This window comes from Lytechinus variegatus, chromosome 13, assembly GCF_018143015.1.
Source record: "Lytechinus variegatus isolate NC3 chromosome 13, Lvar_3.0, whole genome shotgun sequence".
In the NCBI taxonomy this organism is placed as follows: Eukaryota; Metazoa; Echinodermata; class Echinoidea; order Temnopleuroida; family Toxopneustidae; genus Lytechinus; species Lytechinus variegatus.
In genome coordinates, this window is record NC_054752.1 from 17,090,670 (window position 1) to 17,117,340 (window position 26,671).

Below are 26,671 nucleotides of genomic sequence, written 5' to 3' on the forward strand. Positions count from 1 at the left end.
GTACATTCATTCATTTCATGTTATCATTATTTTTTTTTGTATATTGATTGCTTAAAATACTTACGTAATCATTTAAATACACTGTTAGAAAATGTATCCTCAAAATAAAAGAAGTTCCTGTAATCTTACCAGATTGCGTAATCTTACAGGAAATTGGTATTTGGTGTATGGAATCTCACAAATTTTCTCAAATAAAGCACAATTTTTCCCCTTTTAAAACAGTCCTCTTCTGCTAAATTGCAGAAGAAATTCTGTTTTATGACTTTACATAATAATGATTCAGTTATTGCTCTCTGCAAAATATTTTTTCTGTAAAATCACTGTTTTTTTAACAGTGTATAGTCTATCTGCTTCTTATCTAAAAACGGTCCATTGCCTTTTAAGGCTGACATACTCAGCAAAAGATGGTGTGTGCCGACTAGGAAAGGCAATGCACAACCATGACAACGGTCGTCCCCATTCTACCATAGGCCTACAATTATTTTTGTCATTTAAGTAAGTGTCAGTCTCCTCTCCTTCAAGTCTGACATTATCATGTTACATTCATTCATTCGTTCGTTGCCTTTTATGCTTTATCTAAATTGTATTAACTTTTAATTAACATTTTTAATGCATTTTATTATGGTTTTTACTATGTATTTAATTGTGCCAACACCACCTTGTAAAAATGAATTTTCCAGCTCATGCTGTTTTTTCATGTGTGATTGTTAATATGTTTGATTATTAATATTAATAAAGACCATTTCTTAATTGAAATTGAATTGTATTGAATATAGCTCATTTATTAGTAGTTTTAAAATTACAATTATTAAAATATAATATGCAATATGTAAAGCATTTTGCAAATTTGTCAAACGATGTTTGGATTGAATGGTTGCATATGGTCAGTGGCGTAACTACGGGGGGCATGAGGGCACGTGCCCCCCCCCCCCCCCATCGGCTGGCCCCCCAAAAAACGGGGAAAAGTAGAAAAAGAGGGAAAAGGGAAAGGGAAGAGAAACGTAGTGGGGGAAAGAAGAAATTGTTGTTTATCATAGTGTTATATAACATAAGAAGCATTTTTCACAACTTTATTTGCTTAATTGTGTCTTCATTGTTCCTGGTGCTCACATAGACTTTTTAACGAGATATATAAAACTGCTGTACTAAAGCCTCCCGTTTTCAAATCAATATACAACAAAATAATATATTTCCTCGCAATTAGAGTTATTATTGTTATTATATTCTTCTTTTTCATGACTACTGAAAGTTATTGCCCTATTTTAAGGTCTTAATATAAAACATTTCCTGTCCGTGCTAACGTTCGCATTAGTGGATTGGTGAGATTTCTGTTCTTCATGAACTCCTAAAATCAGTCCTTAAAATGTCAATTTTTCTGATCTGAATATCAAAAAATTTTAGCTCGCGCTTGGCGCTCGCAGTATTTCATTAGTGAGATGCGTATGATAATCATGATTACGATGACTTCAAAAAGTGCTCCATGTGTTTAGATGTAATTCTAACAAAATCAGCAAGCGCTTGGCACTCGCATTAGATTACTATGGTGAGATATGTATACTCTGACTTAATGGAATCGTAACTAATATACAATAAACAATATATACAAAACTTTCACCTCGCGCTTCGCGCTCGCATCATTGGTTAGTCAAATACATAGGGTCTTAGAGAATTCCTACAAACAACCCTTAGAATGCCCCTCTTCAGGTCTATATTTCCTAAATTTTCAGCTCGCGCTTTCGCGCTTGCAGTATTTGATTAGTAAGATACGTATGATAATCATGATTACATGACTACAAAAGGTGCTTCATGACTGTGTTTAGATGTAATTCTAACAAAATCAGCAAAGGATGGCACTAGCATTAGATGACTATGGTGAGATATTTATACTCTTAATGGATTCTAAAATATAATCCTTAAAATTTTCTTGTTTAGGGTCAGTATATACAAAAATTTTAGCTCGCGCTTCGCGCTCGCATTGTTTGTTTAACGAGACAGTTAAGTATCATGATTACAAAACAATTTGCTTATAATGTCAATTTTTAGCCCTCAATATAAAAAATTTTCAGCTCGCGCTTCGCGCTCGCATTATTTAATCAGTGAGATACATATTCGTTTGATGGCACTGCATGTCCTTAAAATATCTCTATTAGGTCAGTATAGCTGACAACTGAGCGCGCTTCGCGCGCTCCCTAAGTGACCCGAAACTTTTGCTGGTGCCCCCCCCAATGCCGTGACCCACGGTACGCCACTGCATATGGTTATTGTTATTAAGATTTGTATTATGAATTGACTTCACAATAATTATACATGGGAATATATTAACTACAACTATTAATCATTTTATGAATTATTTGCAACAGAGGGGATATACATTTCCTTTTACAGGGAAGGAAAATATAAAGCTTGGTGATTATTTCAGTTATATTTCCATTATTAATGTATTAGATAATATGTCCTATGCACCCTATCCCCTCTCTGTGGTAATAATATCTAATTCTGGAATTAATTTGATGTTACATATTTACATGCTTTGTTATCATGAACTGCAACTCTCAACTTTGATCCATTTCAGATTTGGCGGTGGGGGCGCCCTTCTGTGAAGGTGGTGATGTTGGCAAAGTTTTCATTTACCATGGCACTGGGATAAACTTGCCCCTCAATCTCTCACCACAACAGGTAAACTATTAAATAAATGGGGTTCAGAAACTTTTACGCCCCAACACACACACACCCACTTTCACGCACACAAGTACCTCCTAATAGCAAACACATATTAGATCTAATAAATTTCGACTACATAGTTTCTACAAATTTGAAAAAAAATGGGTTTGATCTGCAACTTGTAATGAAATTGAAATTGTCACTTTGATGCGTGAATCTGGGTTTGGGGAGTAGGTTAATAGGCAAGTTAGGGCGATATATTGTATTGGCAATATGATCGTGGTGATGAAAAGGATTATTGTAAACATGACACATATGATATGAATAGTAGAACGGTATAACTTCTGAAGGTTTCCATAGCGAAGAAGAATAGTGTAGTAGGATTCACGGTACACCACTTGCCCAAGAAAGATACATGGTGTACCGTGAAACCTACTACAGTAGTAGAACGGATAATGGTATTGATGTAAACGTGATAATGATGATATACTGACTGCTAGGAGTGAAAGTATAGTATTGATCAACCCCCTTTTCGTTTCCTTTTTTTTTTTTTTTTTTTTGCTTGTCTCCCCAGATCAGGTCGGTGTGGTCAAGGAGTTATCGGGCAAGAGCCTGATAACTCCTTGGTCTGGTTACGGACAGTTCCCCTACCCAATAATGTATATGACAGCAATAATGAACAGAATCTCATGTTTCCGACGAAAAACACAGAAAAATTTCCGCTCGCTTCGCTCTCTCCATTATTATTTTATTATATCTTTTATTTCCGCATGTCGCCGACATGATCACGGTATCGCCATTAACAAGGCCATACATGCTTATCATGATGTATACTTATGAATACAAGTGAACCAAGACAAAGACGTACGTTTTCTTACAAAATATGTTTTACCAATATGAAAACCAAAATGACGGAAAACGCTAAAATTTCGGTTAGCTCGCTCCGCTCGCTCGTAATAATTTATGAAATTCCATAAGTATCTAGTCTCCTGTTCAAGGCCGTATTATGAGTGTTACGAATAGAAGGACATGTAGCATCGACTAATACTTGATTTACTAACAAACTATTGACAAGAAATGTATGTTTTGACGGGAAAACGCGAAAATTTCGGCTCGCTCACTCCGCTCGCTCGTAATCGTTTATGAAATTTCTTAAGTTTCTAGTCTCTTGATCAAGGCCATATCATGAGACTTACGAGCAGAAGGACATGTATCATCAACTAATATGTAATCATTACCAACAAGCTATTGAGAAGAATTGTATGTTTTGACGGAAAAACGCAAACATTTCGGCTCGCTTGCTCCGCTCGCTCGTAATTATTCATGACATTTCTCAAGTTTCTAGTGTTCTGATCAAGGCCATATCCAGGCGCGTAGCCAGGGGGGCGGTCGCCCCCCAAAAAAAAAGTCCCCAAAAAGAAAAAAAAAAGAAGGGAAAAAAGGAGAGGAGAAAAGGAAAAGGGAAGAAAGGTAGCTTTGTGTTTTTTCTATTTATTCTTTATTTTTTTCTCAAAAGAGAAACTCCTTCACTCTTCTTGCTTTAAATTCATATATGAATTTTGCTTCCGCGCTGCGCGCGGTTAAATGACAATATTGAAGTTCTCCATTGTTCCCCCACCTTTTCTCTAACCCTGTTTTTCCACCTCAGCTATGTGCTTCTTGCCAGTTAAAGTTAAAATTGTATACATTAGGGCATGAATTTGAGTAAGGTTAGGCCGAAGTAAATGTATGAAGTTATCTTTTTTTTTTCAATTGATCGCGCAACTTCTGGTCTGGTCGGCTCCGAGCGGGTAAAATCTTTATATCAGTTTCTGCCGTCACCTCCATAAAGTCAGCTTCTCCCGCTTTTCAGCTCATTACTATAAACATCCATAATTTGGGGGCAAACAGGTTCCTAATTTAAAAAGAGGAAGGTATGGAATTCGTGTCGTATTAAATAAAAAAATACAATATTTTTTTTATCAAATTGTATTAAACTTCATGTCATTTCCCTGTATACATTCATCTCCTGTCCTGTTTTGCGCCCTCAGTTTGAAATTTTGAATGACACTTAAGTTTCTTTATATTCAAAATGAAGCGCTTCAGGATAAGTCAAAAAAATTAATCATCCTTTATTATATAGATAGATAATTTCAATAAATCACAGAAGTTTCAACTTTATGCGCACTATTTTCCTTGTAATGAAGTTCAATAATCTTAGAAAATCAATTGAATTAGAGACGATTGGGTATTAGAGATATCTACATTTGATGAAACGTCCGCCCTTTGAAATTTCAGAGTTTCATTGCTCATCGCGGGGAGGAATATCTTCCTCTACCAATCTTCTCTGTTTTGCGAGTAAAAATATGCACTGATGCTAAATTGTTTGTAATCAAATCTGATCTTTCCAAATAAAGTCTCAATATATCTTTGAGAATACCCTTTTCTTGGGACCTTTTTATGGCAAGAAAAATTGATAAATCACTTTAGCTTCCGCGCTTCGCGCGGAGTTATTATCACTTTAATTTCCTCCATTGTATACCTCTTTTGTGCGTTTACAATCACTTTTGAAAACAAGGTTCAAAATCGCAATATAGTCAACCGAATTGGAGGTACTAGAGACAAGAGAAACGGCTCCTTTAATTTATGAAACACTAAAAGCTTCGCGCGGGAGGGGGAAACTCCCCCTCCCTGCACCCACCCCCTAGGGAGCGCGCTTCGCGCGCTCTGTAAGTGTTGGCACGCTTCGCGTGCATTTACCGCCCCCTCCAAAATGAAATCCTGGCTACGCGGTTGGCCATATCATGAGTGCTACTATCCGAAGGACATGTAGCATCGACTATGATACCAACAAACTATTGACAAAAAGGTTATGTTTTCAACGCAAAAACGAGAACATTTCTGCTCGCTCGCGGGTCATGACCGCACTGTTACATACCCATCCCCACTTAAATGTTATTGTCTTATTTGCAGCGCTGAAAAAAAAGAAAAAAAAATCATCACCTCCCCCCCCCCCCCCGCTCATCACTTTTTAGAGACTGGGCGGGAGATTTAAAAAAAAAATCAGCTCGAAAACCCCCCCCCCCCTTTCAAAATCCTGCGTACGTGCCTGGATCTAGGCATTTCTCTTGTCAAAATGGTTTAATATTTTAACGACTTTGTAGATCTTGAATCCTCCAGAACAAGGCACACCTCTGAAGTACTTTGGATTTGTGATATCAGCCGGATATGACATCGATCAGAATGATTATCCAGGTCAGTGGCTTAATTTTGAATATGATATTAAGTTGATGGAATGACTGTGTGTTTGAGCTCTTAGAGAAATGTGCCAATTAGATATGATCACTTTCGTATTTGGGATCAACGATTAGAGAGAAATACCAGTAGCTGCAGTAAACACTGATTTCATGAGAAAGTCTGTAAAACCAGGCTTAATTGTCAGAATATTGTCGAAGATCTAGATCTGGTACGGTTACATAAACTTAACTTTGTGAAATCTTGAAATCTACGCTGAAAAATCAACTCAAATGTTCACTCTGAAGATCACCAACACAGACAAGCGCACGTGGGACAGTGTATTATTATTGCTGGAATAAAGACCCGACGGAAGTGACCGAATCCGCGCTTATTATGCTTATTTCTCAGCAATTACACGATTTCTTCCAGAATCCTTTGGCACATATTTTTTATTCTAACAAACAGACACTTGGGTGGTCATTATATTAGATTCTGTAAAAAGTCATTTTGAGATCGTTACTAGAACTGGAATTTATCTTTAATATCACCGAAAGTCGTAACCAGAGCTCGAATCTGTATCCTCTTCATCATTTCGTAAACTTTCATCCATTTACCTTGGAGTGCAAACTTCATAGACATGCCACAATAATGATTAAATGTACATGACAAGGTTTACATGTGTGTATCGAATTAAGGGGGCGTGGGTATGGATGAGATGGTGGACGCATTGAATTTAGTAAGCATTTATTATGTAAGTATATGGGCTGATTTATTATTTCATTCCTCACTGTAGGGTCGACATAGCATGTCATACAATTACTCATTTTATGTTAAATATCTAATATAACATTTAGAATAAAACATGACAGAAAATTTTGTCTCTCCACTTTTTATTATCCTGTTAATGTTCCGTACTTTGTTTATCCATTTGTTTTTGTACCATGTAAGTCTATGTATTGTACTATTCATTCTTCTTTGAATCACTTTGTGCAATTTTGATGTAATTTTTATTGAATTGTGGAAATAAAATGAATTGAATTGAAAATGTGCGTGTTTCTTTTTTCTATTTTTTTTTCTTTTCACCTTCAACTCTATCTAGATTTTGCCGTTGGCGCTCACGAGTCTCAAACTGCTTTAATATATCGGTAAGCGTTTTACAATCATAATCTAAAATTACATGAGTAGTTTGCATTAAAATGTGTCGTTGGTTAATGAAAGGTTCCCCTTAGGCAATTTAATTCAAATTCAGCAGAAATGTTTTGAACTTATCACCAAACAAATTGAAATGAAACCCTCCCTAAAAGCTGGAACCATTGACTCACTGTTATAACATTGTCAGAAATATGTTTTTGTTTCCATTGGTTTTGTGTGTTTTACACTAATCTAAACAGGAATGTGGTGCTCATACCTCTCTAATTTTTTTTTATACTCGAATAATTTTGATACTTTTAATTGTTTTATCATAATCAGGTCGAGAGCCGTGGTGTCGACAAGCGCAGATATATATGTTGAGGAAAACCCGATAAATCTGGACTTCAAGAACATGACCACTTCAAATGGCATCTCCGTAGCAGGGTACGTCAAAATGATAAGAATATCAATTAGTATTCGCAAATTGTAATTTTCCAATCACTCTTTGCATTTTGTGTTCACCAATTTTCGTCTTTGTCTTTCACATATTTTGTTATTTAAAGTCATGGACAACCACGGGGGGGGGGCAACGTGGAGCATTGTGGCCCAGTGGATTAGTCTCCAGACTTTGAAACAGAGGGTCGTGGGTTCAAATCCCAGCCATGGCGTAATTTCCTTCAGCAAGAAATTCATCCACTGTGTGCTGCGCTCGACCCAGGTGATGTAAATGGGTACCGGCAGGAAGTAATTCCTCAAAAAGCTGCGTGCGCCTTAATCGGTTGCCTAGCTTAGCCGGGGTAATAATAATAGCAGTGCCTTTTTAACATGTTTAAAGCGTCATGAGCACCGAAAGGTGGACCTGTGCGCTATATAAGTAGCCACCATTATTATTATTATTAATTACATTGACGAGTTGATGCCATGCGCGACCAAGAAAAAAACACGTAAAAGGGATGTCTTTTTCAAGATAGGGCACGTTTCGTACGTAACGTAATAAGGGAGTCAAAAACACCAAAATAATGAAAAAAAAGGTTGTCTATTTCGCAAGGAACGCTACGTGTTTAGGGTCAAATTTGCGAGGGTATAAAAAAGACTAGAATCTAATATGTTTTTAGGATGTACTTTGTGCCCCAACAATCGTGCACTACGTGTTTAGAGTCCGATTTGCGCGAGGTGTGGGAGATACGAGGGGCCGTACAAATGATTTAGGTAAAGGTAAAACCGACGTCCGTGATAGATAACAATTAAAATATCGCAGTATAATACTTGTTTAGGGGTTTATTTCAGGGGATAGTTGCCAATGTGTATCGTTTTGTTTCCAACACTTGTTAAGGGTGGGGTTTCACACGCCAATACTTGTTAAGGGGGTGCATTTTCAAAATATGGAAAATACTTGTTTAGGTGCTTTTCGAGACCCCATGGTCGCGCATGGTATCCACTCGTCTATGGAAGTGCCCCCCCCCCCGGGGCCAATCAACTTAACCTGCATTAAGAACAGAAAGTTTTTATATCGATACACGACGTCTGGATGTCGGGCGCACCAGATATTTTGAGGCATTATTAAACAATTAATTAATTTACATTAACTGGATACAATTTGTGGGTTTTTTTGTTAACACTTAAGCTAATACGTGAAACTATATACAGATTCGAACATGTCTAGCTTTTCCACTCGTCAATACAAAAGTGATCCACGGTATTATTGCGCTCACCCCACATCCGCATGGCCCATACTTAATCATCTCTTAATTTCATTTTTTTCAATAAGTTTATATGACAAACTGACTCTACAGATTCTACCCCTTTTTTATTCCAAAGGTTCCGTGTCGTTATCTGCATTCAGTATAGTGGACAAGGGTTACCTGATAACTTGAGTGAGTAGCATAAAACATGAAAAAAACAATACGATCAAGAAAATAATTAAAGAACATTTGAATGAGTGACGCAGTGGCGAATCCACAGGACGAGCAGGAGAGAAAAATGATATATTGGATGTGCTTTCAACAGTCTGAAAATAATGGTATATTCAACAAAAATTACGTTTGCATCTTACCTTTGGCTGGATTATTATGAATCTATACTTCGCCAGAAGGTCGAGGATTAGTTAATATCTCAGATTCGCTTCTGTTGAAGAATGATTTCTGAAGCCCAAACATATATTTTTGCTCATTAATATAGAGCCATAAGACGCAAGTTGCCATAGTTGACATCATCGACTCTCTCATTTGGATGAAACTGGCTCGTTCATATAACCATTTTGTTAAAAAGAAGCGAAACTTTGAAATGTCATAACTTTCTTATTTTACATTCGATTTTGATGAAATCTTCAGCATTGTGCTTGCCTGATTTTTCTCTATTGATTCAAATCAACATTTTTCTGAGGTGGACTTGACCATTAAACACAATCCAGTAAAATGTCCGCAGATATCAGGATTGATACAAATACTCAGATTTTTTTTAAATGGGCCCCAATGATTCTTGTAGCAGAAGTGTGATTGCCTGAAACTTTTCCGAGCAAGCAAGCTATAATGACGGTAACAATAGATTACGAGACTTACTTAGTGTCATCCTTTCCTCAACAGATTTCATATACGACATCCTCTTGGACTCGTCAAGGCAACTGATCAACCGTCGAGCCGCCTTCATCAGTAATAACATGGCGAGTCTTGATGGCCAGACTTTAAGTGCGTCTCTGGAAGGTCGGACATGCGCAATGCACGATGCATACATCCGGGTAAGCCAATTATATATACTGTAGCCAAACCGGAGAACCGACTCCTGGGGCCCGTTGCAGAAAGAGTTGCAATCAATCGCAATTCTAAAAATCAAGCGCAACTTGATTTGCAACCAATCAACAGCGCGCATTGGGACTTACAAGTTTGACTTGCGTTTTAAACGCAAATCTTTCTGCAATGGACCCTAGAACGACTCAACTTGTTACGCTTTTTCTAGTAACATGCCACCATCGGTCAGTTCGGAGGCAGTTTTGGTCGGTGTGAGTGTGGCATTACATCAGTCGTGATTTCTTTTTTTTTCCTTTGGATGTGTGTGTGGGTGAGGGTGTGCGCACGAGTGTGTGTATGTGCTTATCGCAATTAAATGATGAGGATAGTGATGACGATGGTTAATAATGGTGATGATATGAATAAGGATAATTATAAAAATACTACTGTATACTACTGGGCTACTTCAGCTGCTGCTGCTGCTGCTACTACTACTGAATTGTTGCTGGGCCAGAAATGACGTTCTTGATAAATAAGTGTTATCAACATTGTGTTTCTAGCGTGGCCAGCTAGTGTGTATGAAAAAAAATCACAGTACGACCGATTTGATATTGTTAAGTTATCATTACTAGGAAATATATGTAGAGAATAAGACCTTGTATATTACTGCGCGACGTTATAATCGTAGTACCCCATACTTCTACTTCTATGCAATATCCAGGTTGTACATCTGGGGACATACGGAACCTGAATTATTCGAGTCACTACGACCTATTAATGAGTATCAATAATTGTGCCCTCATAGTTGCCAAGTCTTATTATACGACTACTATCGATGTATTTTTATCCTGTTCATTTCTTGTATGAAAGCTAAAGTAAAACGTTACAAACTTCTTAAGCTATGTCATTATTTATTTATTTCTTGACAGACTGCAATTAGGGACAAACAGACCCCAATAACTCTTCAGCTTACGCATGGGCTAGCTGAGGCAACTCAATTAAGCTCTACTGTACAACCCATCATGTCCAACCGGGCCACCACAGTCTCTATTAACTCGGTAAGGTGCATTGCTCCACCAAATAAAATAAGGCGTTTCTGAAATACAATATATGTTTTGGGAATTTCGTTATGTCCTTTTTTATTCATCTATTATTAAGGTGTACCTGTTTGACCCAATGGTTCTGGTTTAGCTTTTTTACTAATATTATATTTTTGTTCCATGTTCGCGGTATGCTATGAAGGGATTTCTTTTCTCTCTTTTCGCCTTCAAGTTTTAATGAAATTTGCATTTCAATAAATATATTCTTGTGTGTGCTTTATTCAATTACATTTTAACTCATTTATGCACCATCAGTTCGTTTCAGTTTCGGGGGAAACTGATTTAGCGTATCCAACCATTGCCAATCTCAGAAATCATTCTTTATGTTTTATTGATAAGCGGAGTGAAGATGTCGGCCAAATAATTGATATGTGATTTGCAATTTGTTATAATGAAAACAATTAAAGACATGAAATCGAATTAATATTGTTATTTTCAAGAGCTTTGATATTCTAACTATTTTCCCTTAATCTTAAACTTCTACATGTAGCTTGTCTTTGCCAGGGATTGTGCGGGCGAAACGTGTTATCCAGATCTCGGTCTTAACACCAATGTGTAAGTTTTTTATTTAAGTAAAATTTGATATATTTTCTCTTTTGTAGTCATTTCCCGTTTTGTTGCTGTTATTTTCGTTTTTGCATTAATTGGGGAATGGCAATTATGTCACTGCTGCTACCTCAGTTCTATTACTTTTTGTATTATTTATCATTTACAACAACAACTTATTTTTCTTCTTTCTATTTTTCTTCATTTGCTTCTTCTTCTTATTATTATTATTATTTATACAACAACTTCTTCTTTCTTTTTTCTTCCTTCGCTTTTTCTTCTTTTTCGTCTTTTTTTTCTTCTTCTTGTCCTTTTGAAGCGCATGGAGACGTTATTCATAATGTATTATGCGCTATATAAGAACTGTCGAATCTTCTTCTCCTTCTCCTCCTCCTCATCCTCCTTCTTCATCACCATCTCTTTTACTGCTTAGTGTTCTCTTTCATTGTATTCTTCTTGTCTTGGGGCTTATTTTCCTTATAAGTCTATCTCTTCTGCTCCACATCCTTGTTGATCTTTCGTCCCTTCTCCAATCTCCTTTTATCGGCTTCCTTCGAAATGTTGTCTATTTTGAATCGTCTTGCTTATATTTATGCCATAATCGTCTCTGTTAGAAACAACTTACAAACAAGATGTGCAAAATGAGTTTTGACCCTTGACTTCAGTACTCAATCAGTTAAAATAAGGTTTTATAACAATGCTAATGCTTCATCAAGATTCCCTATACTCCATTAAATGCCTTGCCCAACATAATTTCCCTTTAATTTACATATCATATTCATTTTTATTTATGATACAGGCTTATGTTGAATTTTCACAAAAGAGGCAGCAGCTGAAAACCAAAATGCAATTATACGAATCTAACTATATTTCATTTTTTTAAAGTCAATGGTATATTATTTTGTTTTAACTTCTATAAACTTTTTTATCTAAACCCCTCCTATATCATCTCTTCTTTTTCGTCATCGACGCCCAGTTCGACCACGCAGCTGATGATTGGGAAGGCTGAAACTTTCTTGGTTACGGTCGACGTCATGAATAGTGGGGAAGACGCTTTCCTATCTGTACTCGAGATCTTTGAAACCCCGGGCCTATTTTTCGTCAGTGTCCAACGATCGAACACAGTAAGCAGCCAATCAAATTTAATAATTTCAGAATATGTTATTCATATTTTTTTATAACAAAAAGGTTTGTGAAACGGACAACAGTAGTAATAATCATTAAGACTATGGGAGATTTACACGCATACGGTAGCGCAAATCCACCATGTTAACGAGCTCTAAATTATGCTTTCCTACACTCTTAAAACAAATCAGTCAAATTGACTAGACCAGTAGTCAGCTGGGAGCAACTGTTATGGCAATCACTGATATAAAAATAATAATAATATGCAATTTCTTATATAGCGCTTAATACAAAATGTTTCTAAGCGCTGCATACTATTACCCCGGCTTTAACACGGCTACCCTGATCGGTCGCATCAAGCATTCAAGGAATTCCTTCCTACCGGGTACCCATTTATGATATTCACATTTCTGACATATATTCCAGTCAGAAATAACTCTTTTCTAGTAAAATATGACCAGAAAATAGTCAAATGTGACTAGAATAACAGTTGCACCCAGCTGACCCTATTAACTAGTCATGTTTGACTGATTTGTTTTTAGAGTGTATTTAGTGAAGCTATACGCAAATGTAAACTGATAGAGCATTACTTATGTCCTTTCTTATCCATAGGGTACCATTGTGTCATGCTCAAGTTCGTCAACTACAAACAAAAGAACATGCAATATTGGCAATCCTTTAGGAGCCGGAGACGAGGTAAGATATAGCCATTAGATGTTTGACGAGGTCGCGTTTTATATAAATCTTTAAGAAAAAAATGTCAATCAATTAATCAAATTTTAATTACACTGACCCTGTCTTGGTTAATTGAATAGAGATCGTATTTTTCAGATGAAATGAAAACAATATAAATGTTATTTATGATCTTAGTAAACATCGGAATGACTAGATATACCACTAGCGTACCTACGGGGGGGGCAGACTGCCCCCTGACGAGTCACAAATGATCCCTGACGACACACAAGTGGCCCCCTCCTGTGAACCCTTAGACTTTTTATTTGCTTGTCAATTTTTTTTTTCTGGTACGAAATCCTTTATTTGTGGTTAAAGACCCTTTTTTTGCTTGTCAAATTTTTGGGCGGACGAATTTGCCCCCCCCCCCTTGTGAAAAGTCCTCGGTACGCACTGAGATATAATCAATATTACTAAATGTTTAACGAGCTATAGTAATAATAAATCCCATAGTAAACAACCCCAATATTATTTTTATTTTTTCATCTTGAACTTCTTATACATTTCTTTACAATTTCCATCCCCGTATCTATTTTGATAATGTAGATAGAGGCCGAGATAACCTTTAATATTCATATTTCTATTAAGAAGCCTGATTCAAAAATTCACCTTTAGTATTCATATTTCTATTAAGAAGCCTGATTCAAAATTCACCTTTAAGTCAAAATAGTATACGTATTTTTAAAGAATTTCACAAAAAAATAAAGCAATGAATAATTATCAGAATGATTATGGTACATAATTTGATTAGAGGACAGCCGATATTTGCACGAATGGTAGCCTTATTAAGGAGACATAGATGATTTATTGATACGGACAGGAAATATATAGTTTTAACGATGGTTTGATCTTATTTTCCAACAGATAACTGTAAAACTACAGTATCAGACGGCTACGTATAGTTCTTTCTCTGGTCCTGCTGTCTTGAATTTGACGGCTCGCAGGTATATATATTAATAATAATAATAATAAATGCTCAATTCTTGTATAGCGCATCACACATAGCATAGCATGTCCTATGCGCTTAAAGAAGAAATAGTGAAAGGTATATAAGAATAAAGTAATCGAGATATTTAGATTGGACCATTAGTTCAAAGTTAGTTTTTATGCATTGAAAAGATATGTTTTGAGGGATCTCCTGAATGTACATAAATCACTTTGATATCTCATTGAATTCGGTAAAGCATTCCAGAGGACAGCAGAGGCATAAGTAAAAGCACGCTCACCATATGACTTTGTAAAGACAGAGGGAACAACAAATAATGCTTTTGAGCTTTATTTAATGCATCTGATAACAAGTATATCATGATGCCATGATGCTGAATTAATTATGTACAATTTTCGTTAAGTAAGAGAAGAAAAAAAATGAAAATAGAAATGAAATGATGAAAATTAATATTTTATTGTTCGAAATAGAAATAACATGAAAATTTACTTTGCACAATTGATTGTGGGCCCGGCAGCCGCTGTGCAGCGTTAGATCGACGAGGCTCTATCCCTTTAATCATTGAACGCCAAACAGGGTAGCAGCAACTCCCTTCTTTTAACGTCTATTGGTCTGACGCGGCCGGGGTTTGAACCTCCGACCTTCCGGTTGTGAGACTGTCGCTCAACTAACTGAACCAACACATCGGTGCACAGTGGGGGGGGGGGGGGGGTACGGAGTGGGATGTTTCCTGATTCGATTGATAGTTTTCTCCATCTTCCTGAAAGATGATCTGGAATTTAAGTATGACAAAATAAAGTTATATGAGCATTAGATACATATCACCATGTTCAGACCAAGCGTCTGCATGTTATAATGAAGATAAACTCCTTTCTTTCACGATTAATCCTACTTGTTAAAAAAAAAGAATAATAACATTTGAAGCAAGATAACGATTTCATTTCTTTACTAGTACTGATGCTGAAAAGCCAGGAAGAGATGAAGATAACTTCGCAAGTGTTTCGATCCCAGTCTTTGCATCATCCTCTCTGGTGCTCACTGGGTAGGTATCCATCTTTTTTAATCTTAGTTCTCACATTTCATTTTCAACGCTGTTTGATAGATGCACTTCTTCTCTGCTCGCTAAGGGAGAACCGTCTTTTTTGTCAAAGTCTAAAGAGATATTAAAAACGATTAAAATGGGTCTTTCCAACAGTATTCTTTTTAAGCATCTAATCATCGTTAATCTTTATATTTCACAATGGACATTACGATGAGGATTAACGGCGGGAAGCGGCTATGAAAATCTATTTACAGCAGGTTTCATGCTTATTATGGCTATAACATACGTGACACAATTTTTTGCCGCAGTTCCTTAGGCCGAGCGTGTCAATCCCGGCCACTTTTTAAAGCTAAAAAGCTTAATTACCAATTATCAAATTCAAAAGTTTATGAAAACACTTGTTAAGAAAATTGTGTCTAATTAAGTAAATCACAACTACCTAACTATACTTCAACTATCTTTGCTACAATTTCAACCAGTTTTGTTGTTGTCAATCTGTCATTTATTTGCGTATGACAGCAATTCAATTCCAGACACCCTGGTTATTATCGAGGATAGCAATGAAACGGACAGCATTGGGCCTCCCATGAGTCACGTGATTCGAGTAAGTAGTATGTTTTAATACTAACTTCCACTGCTAAAAAATGGTGTGCATTGTATAAGGTTGTGGTTTCTGATGTTTTGGCCCTACATCGAATCGGTTTATTTGGTACCCTACAGAATACGTTCCCTTTAGATATTGGCAGAGTCCTGACGATGAATTAGATTAACCCTAAAAAGACTGGGGGGGGCCTTTTAGGCCCCCCCCCCCCGTACATAAGTCGCGATAACTTTTTGCGCATGAAGCGTTCGCGCCGCCATTTCATGACTTTTTTTCTCTTGAGTTTTGCGCAACTTTTGATACCAAATTTGTATACCCCCATGCCGCGGTTGCGGAGTTACGTAACATTTTCGTATCACATGTCACGTAAGAAATTGAAATTTGTATTCGTTTGTGTGTAGAGTGTATGGTATTTGAATGAATGTTATACACATTGTTTTCTAACTACATTTTTATTTGTTTCTTTCTATATCATGTCACTTGTGAATTCAAGTAGCAGTTCTAGGATATGAAAATAATGAAAAACATTGCATAAAAAAATAAAGAAATACATAAGAAATGCAAAATAAAGAAATACATAAGAAATTAAAATCAAAGAAAAACATAAGAAAAGTAGTGCAAAATACCAGAATCGCTTGCACAACTATATTTGGTAATTACTAATTTGCATAAGCATATCTAATAATTCAAGCATGAAACAACACAATTCCATGATAAACAACCTCTTCTTACAGCTGAAAACCTTGAAACAGGAATTTATGGACCGCAATAAGTACCAAAATATGACAAATTCAATTTTTTGATAAAAATTTGCATATTCACATAATTAATTATGAATATAATTTGCATAAATTATGTGATATCTCTTATGCTTTGTTTTCACCAGCTAGTGTACATGTAACACATCACTTGTTTATCTTCCAAGATTGCTTTGGCTCATTGCAAGAGAGTGTAATGCAATAAAACATGCCAAATGTTGTATTTTTCTACATAACGCGTGCAGAGTACTTATTTGCATATTTAGTAATTACTAATTTGCATAAGCATATCTAATAATTCAAGCACGAAATAACACAATTCCATGATAAACAACCTCTTCTTACAGCTGAAAACCTTGAAACGGAATTTATGGACCGCAATAGGTACCTAAGTATGAAAATTCAATTTTTTGATAAAAATTTGCATATTCGCATAATTAATTATGCATATATTAAAAAATACAATGAATATCAGTATTTTGACTATGTTTTCTTTTAGAGGACATGACAAAGGATGTGTGTGCCAAATTTGGTTGCAATCGGACGACCAACAGCCGAGATCTTAGGGGGGGGCCCAATAGCCCCCCCCCCCCAGTTTTTCTAGCCTCCAAAATAGCCCAGTCTTTTTAGGGTTAAGAGTGGTGCCTTTACGTCCCTTTAGAAATAAGATTCAGCCCTTATATTAAATTGATTTACTTCATTGCGCCTTTGCCTCCCGCAATTAGCATTGTGTAAGTCCCATTGGACTACTCGTGGTGCCCGAATGTCACGTTGAATTCTTCTATCCCTTTTCACTCACTGGATTATTTGTGGTGCCGTTGTAGGTCATTGTTTTTCATAGCACCTTGCTATCTATTGCTCAGAATTAATAGCATCAGGGTAATTTCACAGTCTACAGTGAGGGTGTTCACATTTTGGAATCAAAGTGTTTAAATATAGCCAGTGTGGACAAAGATTTCACAGGGTATTTCCCCCTATTAACACGCTGCTGGCGACACTGTACTGACGCTGAATTATTTCAAGCAAACAAATTAAACATGCCAATTTTAATCCATCTTCAGTTGCAAAACAACGGCCCCAGTTTCATCGGCCCCTCCATCATCGAGATACTATGGCCGATCAGACTCCAGGACGGCACTGTCCTAATGACTGTGGCCGAGGCCTCCACCGAAACAGGCATGCCATGTACTTCTACTTTGAAAATAAACAGTGGCGCTTCAACGGAGGTAAGATTCTCAAGATTATTAAACGGCACCTGCAACCTATCAAGTTCATTCTATTAGTACATAGTGCTTAATACATTTCTTAATTTGTCTAGGTATCCAAAAATATATTTTTTAGATAGTGTCTGAAAGAATACTTTCCTGTGTTAACTCAGTATCCGACGAATTACCAGAAATTACATGTAGATAGCGTTAGATGGCGTCGTCGTGTAGTTTTATGGGGGCAATTCGAAAGCACCTTATCTTTCAAGAACGTCAGGAACATGTGCTAGAATGGATGAAGACTAGACAGATATGTTCCAATATTTCAATTGTTGTACCTTTTTAAAACATATTGGGTATAAGACTGTAAATCAATGTATAATATCATCTCTACATGCTGACCACTTTCATAACTTAAGGGGCATTGCAAGAAAACCATGCTCTGTTGCAAATCAAATGTAAATCCTCCAAATTAACCATCAACTTAACTTCTGATTCAAAAACCGAGTTGCAACCCAAATTTCTTGCAAAGCCCAATTTCGCCTGATCATGGACTTATACTTATTCTTGATGAGCAGCTGTATGTTGCGTATAGTGCCCCCATTACTCATTATTATCATCTCTCCGTTGTGTTGTCATTTGTTATCGTTTGTCCAACAGAACAACATCACCACCTATGAAGACGACGTCAGCAATACTACCATCTACACGTTATGGGCCGATTGCAATTCCCTTCCCGAATGCTTAGTGATCCAGTGCCCTCTGTCTTCCCTTGGCGTCGGGGCGGACGCAGCCGTCATTATCAGCGTAGAGTCGATGCTGTTGCGTGATACAGTGTTCGCAGTAAGTTACTTCCTTGTCGGATTTCATAGGCCAACTTCTTCTAGATTATTTTGTAACAACAGTTGTCTATAGATCGGAAGTTGAGCAAGAATGTAATAAAGTTAACGCACCAGCAAGGCTCTGTTTGTTTCGGGAAGTTAAGAATTGTGGGTTGTCAAAGGCCAGGCACTGAGTCAGTATTATAATATATCGCTTCAATAATGCATTTATGGCTGAGTACTTCAAAAACTATAGTAGGTGGAAACCAAAATAAAGTATAATCTGTATTTTATAATATATTGGAATTGAATGCATTGGAACCTCTGGGGCCATAGGATAATTCATTGTGGAATATCGTTCCTGAAGACTTAAAGAAAGTGTGTCTCTTTTGAGACTTTTATGAGTCTCCTGAAATTTGTTTTCTTAAAAAAAATTATTGTTTTTGCACCATGAGCACTCACCAGAGTAGATTTTGCGCTTTATAATCCACATTATTACTATTACTATTATTATTATTATAATCATGATTATTATCAGCTTTATAAGTCATATTATTACTATCATTATTATTGTTGCTGAGGTTTTGATCATTATTATTATCAGCATTATCATCATTGTCATCATTATTATCAGCATTATTTGCAGTGAATTCAACAATGAATTATAATCCCAATACCATTTTTATTTTACAGAAATATTTTCTACATTACATAGAGGTTGTTTCAACAGCGTCCGTCACGGTCAATGGTACGGTGTACCCTGGTATACCTTATTCCCCACACCCCACTGTTTCACCCCTCGAGGTAAGAACTGGTTTTAATTTTGTGTATCATGAGCATGCTCCCAACAATCATCACAGAATTTCGGGGCTAGGTTTATATAAAAATTCACCAAGGTTTGCATTGGATTTGAAATATGACACAACATATGGGTGCGTCGTGGTCTAGCGGTTCTGACTCCCACCTTTTAAACAGAGGGCCGTGGGTTCGAATCGTAGCCATGGCGTGTTTTCCTTCAGCAATAAATTTGTCTACACTGTGCTGCACTCGACCTAGGTGAGGTGAATGGGTACCCGACAATAGTAATTCCTTGCATGCACTGAGTGCCGGTGATGGTAGCTCGAGCTAAACCCTGGTAATAATAGCAGCGCTTTGTATCATTTAGCAAAAAGCGCTTTATTAATCCAGCTATTATTATTAGTATTATTCCTGATTTGTTCCTGGTCTGTATTCTTAACAGGTCATTGATATTTTACTAGTTGTGATTATGAATTAACCTTCAAGATAATGTTTTTAACTTAATATTTGAATGATAAATTATCAACCTCATCGCCAGGTACAATTACATGAAATAGTACATCACATAATTATGAACGAAAACATTTGGTTATTTAAGCTAACATAATTCAACAGAGCGGTGTTGGCTCAGTGTGAGAGCGGTGTTGGCTCAGTCGGTAACGCGTCTGCCCGTCGAACCAAAAAATCATGGGTTCGAGTCCACCCCGGGCGGATGACTGAAGCCAGTGCGTTGTGTGTTGTATGTAAACGTCTCTCCCATGTTTCATAGATGCAGGCTATGTCCACCTGCACCCCCCCCCCCCATCAGTTATATCGGGAGAGACCTGCGGGTCATAGTGATTCAGTTCGCTTTTCGCCTCCCAGGCACAGGTGACGCCAAACAAATAAATAATAATAACAAGTTTGATTTTTTTTTCTCTAGATCCAGACAGAGATCAGGGTACAGTATGAGAAACAAAGGGTTTTCATCCAGACCACACCTATATGGATCTACATCGTTTCCTCTATAGGTGGTCTTCTCATCCTCATCATTGTCATCGCAATTCTATACAAGGTAATTTATCTATAGTAATTATATAAAGCATATTTCAAAATCTGTCATCTTACACAATGATATGGCTAGTTCTCTTATGTAACGCTTACTACCACTTTTTTTATAACGTCTCTGTGAGCTTCCAAAATGACCAACACCGGCTTCATTAGCCCCGCGGTCTTTTTACACCAACTGAGCATTTCAATGAATGAATCATGACCTTTCTCTATAAACCTTACCTTGGTTTCCCTTGCTGCATGAAATTTACCCCATGACGGGGATCCGAACCCACGACAATCGGATTGGATTGCGAGAGTCAGTACCACAAGACCTTAACACCTCTAGACCCTTCCACCAGGAGTTGTTACCTTCTTACATTAATTTTCCCTACAGCTTTAAAATGTGTGAATTGCGTTGTTTCAAAAGCCATAATTGGGTCATGTTCTTTTGGCTTGGAGTAAAATAGATTTAGAACTTTTATTCAGAGTTTTAGCACGAACTTGAAATGGTCCATTTATATTTGAATGTGTTTTTTCGTATTAACAAAAAGGTAGATAGCATGCATGGTTCTCGTGGGACCTTTCAAGAATGCTGAAACACTGTAGTCCAAATTTGGGTATGAGCTCGATCTTCTGCAATTTAATGCTCAAGGGTGTACTAAAAGCATACCAATGTAGAGAAAATTCCTCGAGATACATAACGTTTTCCAACGGATAGCAATATTCTTTTGCGTTTTACATCCTCTCTGCATCCGTAAGTGCAGTGGGACCGAGCCTGTGGGCAATGTTATTTGTATGCCATAAGAAATCTAACCTGTTTTGGCAAGCGTTTCCTTGCTTCATCAGACCTTCGTTCTCTTTGATGACGTGGTTGTTTTTATTTCCGTGATCTGACCTAATCTTCATTCGGAGGTTACTCGAATTTGACCTTGAGCCGTCAGTCCTCTGGAGAAGAAAAAAAGTTCACATATCTGATCAGTGATATTATTACGAAATTGTTTCTCAATTGTTTTTAGATTAACTTTTTCAAACGTGAGAAATTAACCATGGGCACCAGGAGCTGCTGGATGACGTCCGAAATGGCAGGCGTACATACCAGGACGCCGTCCGCGTTTCCCGTATTTTAAACCCTCTCTATAATTATGGAGGTAGAATCTTTATGAAATTCGCTCTTTAAGTAGATCAGATGCCGAACCATGCCTTATTAGAGGATGGTGGGACATGGGCAGCTTTTCATTCATTCCAGTAAAGCATTTTGCAACACTGCCGTTGGGGGCGCCTCAACTATGCAACATGATTATATCTCACTTATTATCAAGGCATATCCATCAGTATAGTAATGCTTTTGTAATATTTTATTGAACAACAACAAGATTTAAAATAGAACGCTAAATACTATTTTTTAAAGTAGATAATTCAAAGATCATTTTTGTTGTTATTGTTGTTGTTTTCATGTTCGTATGCTGATATTACTCAGTCTATTGATCATTAAAGTAGAAGAACTCTCCATTCTTTGAACTTTAAGATTATCTTTTACACAACTGTAGATTCATGAAGTGCACATTACAATTACGCCTCTCCATGCAATCAATACATGACATGCCGAATGACGCTCATGTTATCATATACACAAGCTTCATTCTTTGACATTTGCAGGTGTTTCATTCAGCTTCTTTTAGAGACCATGCTCGCATTTGAACTTGTCTGGTTCTCGAAAGACAGTAACTACCAAGATGTGAATTACTCATTTCTTCGACTCTCTCAATCATAATCGAGCTTAGTCCTTGCCTCATGTGACCTGCTCCATGACTATATTGAAGCAAAGAACAGAAAGGAAGGATTTTAGCAGCAGTAAAAGAGAACTAATGGGAAATATAATAACTTGATACATTATCATCTATGAGATTAATAAGGAAATACATGCGCGATGTACCTTTGATTGAGTTCTGATTAACACATAGGCATAACTGACCGGCATAACCGGTGGCATTTGAACTGTTTCGAAGGTAACAAGCATGACAAGTGTGGGTAATTATTCTAACGTCGGAGCAAAGTAAGATAATGGTGCGGATTATTGTTAATTGATAATCTATCCTCATCTAAAAAAATGACCGGTCATACTTTACTTATGACCGTTTATTTTCGGCCATTGGTGAATATATGCGCGAGGTCAAATAAATGACCGGTCACATGCACGAGGGCAACCAATTAAGGATCTATCTCGCCGTCACATGTACAAAACATCTATCGCTATTATCCTAAAACATGTTCCACAATCAGAAACATATCTTCGCCGTTGATATCAATTTCATTGCGACATCATCATCTCAGCATTATGTAGGATATATTTTTTGACTTCAACTATTACCTATTCATTACCTTCAATTATGACATCGTTATCCATGTTATTTACAAAACATGGTGCATTGACTTACTAGCGCATCAATAATTGTTCGCTATCATATCAGGTTTCCGTATTCTCGTGCATTCATCATGCTTATGCTTAGTTCAGATAAATTGATTGATTACTCTCTCGCAGACACATTCTCTTCTTCTCTTTTCCCTCTTTCTTTCCTCTTTTTTTTTAATCTTTTGTTATTTCTTTCATCTCCCTTTTCCCTTTCTTCTACATTGTGGTCGTCGTGTTATTCACTACTCTGCATCTTTGTGTTGATTTCATTATTGCTAAATCGTTAAAGATAATAAGTGTGTGTGTCATTTCTCCTCCCTTTCCGCCATGTTCCGCATCCAGGTGAAGTTCTTCAAGCGCAAGCAGATAACTGAGGAACAGCGAGAGATTCTGCAAGAACATCGGAAGAGTGTCCGAAGGTCCAGGATGTCCGCGCCCGATCCCGATTCCCCACCTCCTGACGACGCCTTGGGTATGGAAGAATCGCCCTTACAACGAGAAGGTTCTGTGGCTGGTCTTATTCAAGAATAATAAAATGTTTAACAAAATATTTTGTGAATAAGTGACATTACCAAACAGTAGGCCTATAGTGCGGGGAACCTTCCTACCAGTAGTCCAGATTGGACCTTGATTGGTGTTTGGAACTCTTTCCCAAAGCTAACATTGAGGGCACATGCATGACTCCCACTTTCTAATCAGCGCCAATCCACTCATCTTCCTTGGTGAGGACATGGAGGGGGGAATTAGATGAGTGGATTTGCGCTGATTAGAGATTGGGGGTCCTATGCCCTCTATGTCAGCTTTGAGAAAGGGAACTTCCAAACACCAAGGTCCAATCTGGACTATCCTAACAGCGGACCTTAAAAAAAATAACATTTTACCATTCCAATCGAATAATCTTGCGGATATAGGGCACAGGCCCATTCTGCATTCATGGTTTTCATGACATCGCCACAAAATGCTGTCCAAGATTTTATGAGTATATTGACGTGAGCACATGAATCTCAGGGAGGGGGGGGGGGGGTAGTAAGTCGGCTAGTCCTCACTCAAAAAAGAAGCTTCTTTTATCCGAGGGATATTCATAACTACAAGGTTTTTGTACATTTTAATGTATTTGGTGCGGACAAAACACCTTTTTTATCCATTGCTGCTCTAAACATTAACCAAATTTTCTTTTGGGGCTATTTTTATAAAGAATAAAAGTTTTTCTTTCAGGTCATGTGTCTAGATTAAAAAAACATTTTAGTAATGCAGGCGAAACCTATCATCTGTATCATGATACAAAATAACTATTTTCATTTTACAAAAGTTGTTGTTTTACGCTTAATTTCTGTTTGAGCCCAAATAATTTCATTTGATAAAGCTGAAGATCTATAAGCTTATATAGGTTTTATAAGATGAGGTATTTTAGATGGTTTAGCCAAGTACACTTAGCAGGTTGGAAACAAGAAAACTGCAGTCTGATTGGTCAATGAGACCACACACCCACACGCACATTCTAAAGGTTTACAGGTTTCCCACTCCAAGGTCGCACTCTACATGTTGTACTCTCTTCAAATTACCCGCGAGTGTTGTTTTGTGAACCTTATCTGCTTATCCAGCTAATCAGAACTCCAGATTTTATGCTAATAAAAATGTCAGTAATCTCATCGAGCATCTTGGTGGGAAAAGCTGACTGTTGACCCATCTTAAAGGTGCCATATATCAAGAGTGGCATTGTGATAAATTACAGTGTTAGCCCTCTGGTGATATAAATACTATTTGAGCCCGAAATAAAAAGTTTTTCACAATTTGCAAAAGAAAACAAGAGGAAGAAAGTCCGTTTTGATACATCTGGTCAGGCCTGAAATTCACTTATTTATTCGTATGGTACAAAAAGATTAATTATTACTTGAAGATGAAGGGTTAAATTCTGTTAAGAAAGAAAGTGTCACAATGCACGAGGTTTTACAATGAGGTGAATTCATTTACGAGAGGACTTTGATAATTCTTGCTCATTATTTTGCTCAATATCGTACTAGTGACATGCAGTCTGACTGGGAATGGTTGGAAGCTGTGTGCTTTTGTGTAGGCCAATATAGGGGACTGGCGTTCATCATAATTTGGTTCCCATATGATTTGCATCATTTTAGCATATAAGTTTCCAGCGCTGTTTCTTAATGTTCTTCATATTTCTGGGACAAAAAGGTAACGGGTATGTTAAAAAGTGGATACTTTACTTTCCATCGCTATATACCTTCTTCATGTTCTTTCCCTTGTTCGTATTGTTCCACTATTATGCTCTCCTCGCTTTCTGGTGAAGTAACAGGACTGAACACAATATTAACGTTTTCATAGTTATTATATAATGATAATATGCAGTGCTATTTACAGTACTTTTTAAAGTTCTGATGAGTGGTATCATTTTTTCCAATACATTGATCTTAGTGGAGCTTGATATGCATTTATATTCCATGGAATGGAATGTATGTGGTCATATGTCACCCGCTTCATGGAGAAAAAATTCGCGGGTTTGATCTCTTGCCGATTCATTACCAAAGACTTATATCGGAACATTCTTCCTGCTATAGTTGGGAATGAGAACGGATAAGAAAATATCTTAAATTAAGGTTATTATGTGTTTTTTTACTTGATATAGCGTGGTCATGACTATGATGGCATTACTTTATCGAAAGATTCATTGTATATTTTGAGGTTGGATTTAATGGCCCGTATTCTGAAGTCAGGTTTAATTTAGACCTCAGTCTAACTATGCATGTGCTAAAATTATGGGGAGCAAAAAAAATATGTTTATATTGCATATTTTTTATGTTTTCTATTTTTTTTTCTTTTGATTTTATAATAAAGAAAAATATTGTTATCATTACCGGACAATTGTGAACAATGTGTGTGTACGTCATGAGTTGATAAATTTAATGTGTACGGTTAGAGATTTGTGCTACAATTTGCTCTCCATAGTTTAACCACAACTTGTTAAACCACAACCAGAGTTTAATTTAAACCCTAGTTCAGAATACGGGCCAATGTGCTTTTATAGTGTTTATCTTTAAATTTGTATTTAAAAACGATGTACATCATGTTTCCCTGATAGAAAAAAACATCGTTGAATATATAGTGTTCACACAGTGGAATGTCGGAAGATGCGATTCACACTGTTAAAATGCTAAAATTAAACCGTGTGAACACGATTCCACAATGTGAACACCTCTACAGTATGAATTTTCACAGTTTGTTATTGTATTGGACTGTGTATAAATGTAATTTACAGAGTTAAAGGGATGGTCTATGCTGGATATATTCATATATCAATAAATAATGTAAAATTCAAAAAGCAAAATGCTGAAAATTTCATCAGAATCGGATAACAAATTAATGAAGTTCTTGAATTTTAAAGTTTAGCATTATTTGCGACAATAGTTATATACACATAATCACTTTTCTTATGTTATTACATGAAATAATAATTGTTTTCATTTTGTTCATGCATGTATCTCCTCTATAATTAAATAAGTTGCAGCAATTAATATCAAACGCACTAATCAGTTATCAAAAAAATGTTCATGGAGACATGCCTAGAACTGTTCACCGGAAAATGGAAATCTTTAAAATGTCATAACTTTGTTATTCGTTCTCCGATTTTGATCAAATTTTCAGTGTTTTGTTTGCCTGATTTTTCTCTATCTGTTTAAATCGTATCATCTTCAGCCCGGAGCATCCCTTTAAGATGTTCAAATTTACAGTATGACAACGCTGTATTTCACACTGTAAATACACTGTGGGACTGGTTGTTCTTTCTAACATGGATGGTTATGTACTGTGTGTAG

At 36.8% G+C, this 26,671-nt stretch overlaps 1 pseudogene; it reads left to right on the plus strand.

Annotated features, from left to right (window-relative positions):
• The window catches only part of LOC121426307, a 48,086-nt pseudogene extending 24,649 nt beyond the window's left edge, over window positions 1-23,437 (plus strand).
• Window positions 23,438-26,671: the final 3,234 nt, after the last annotated feature.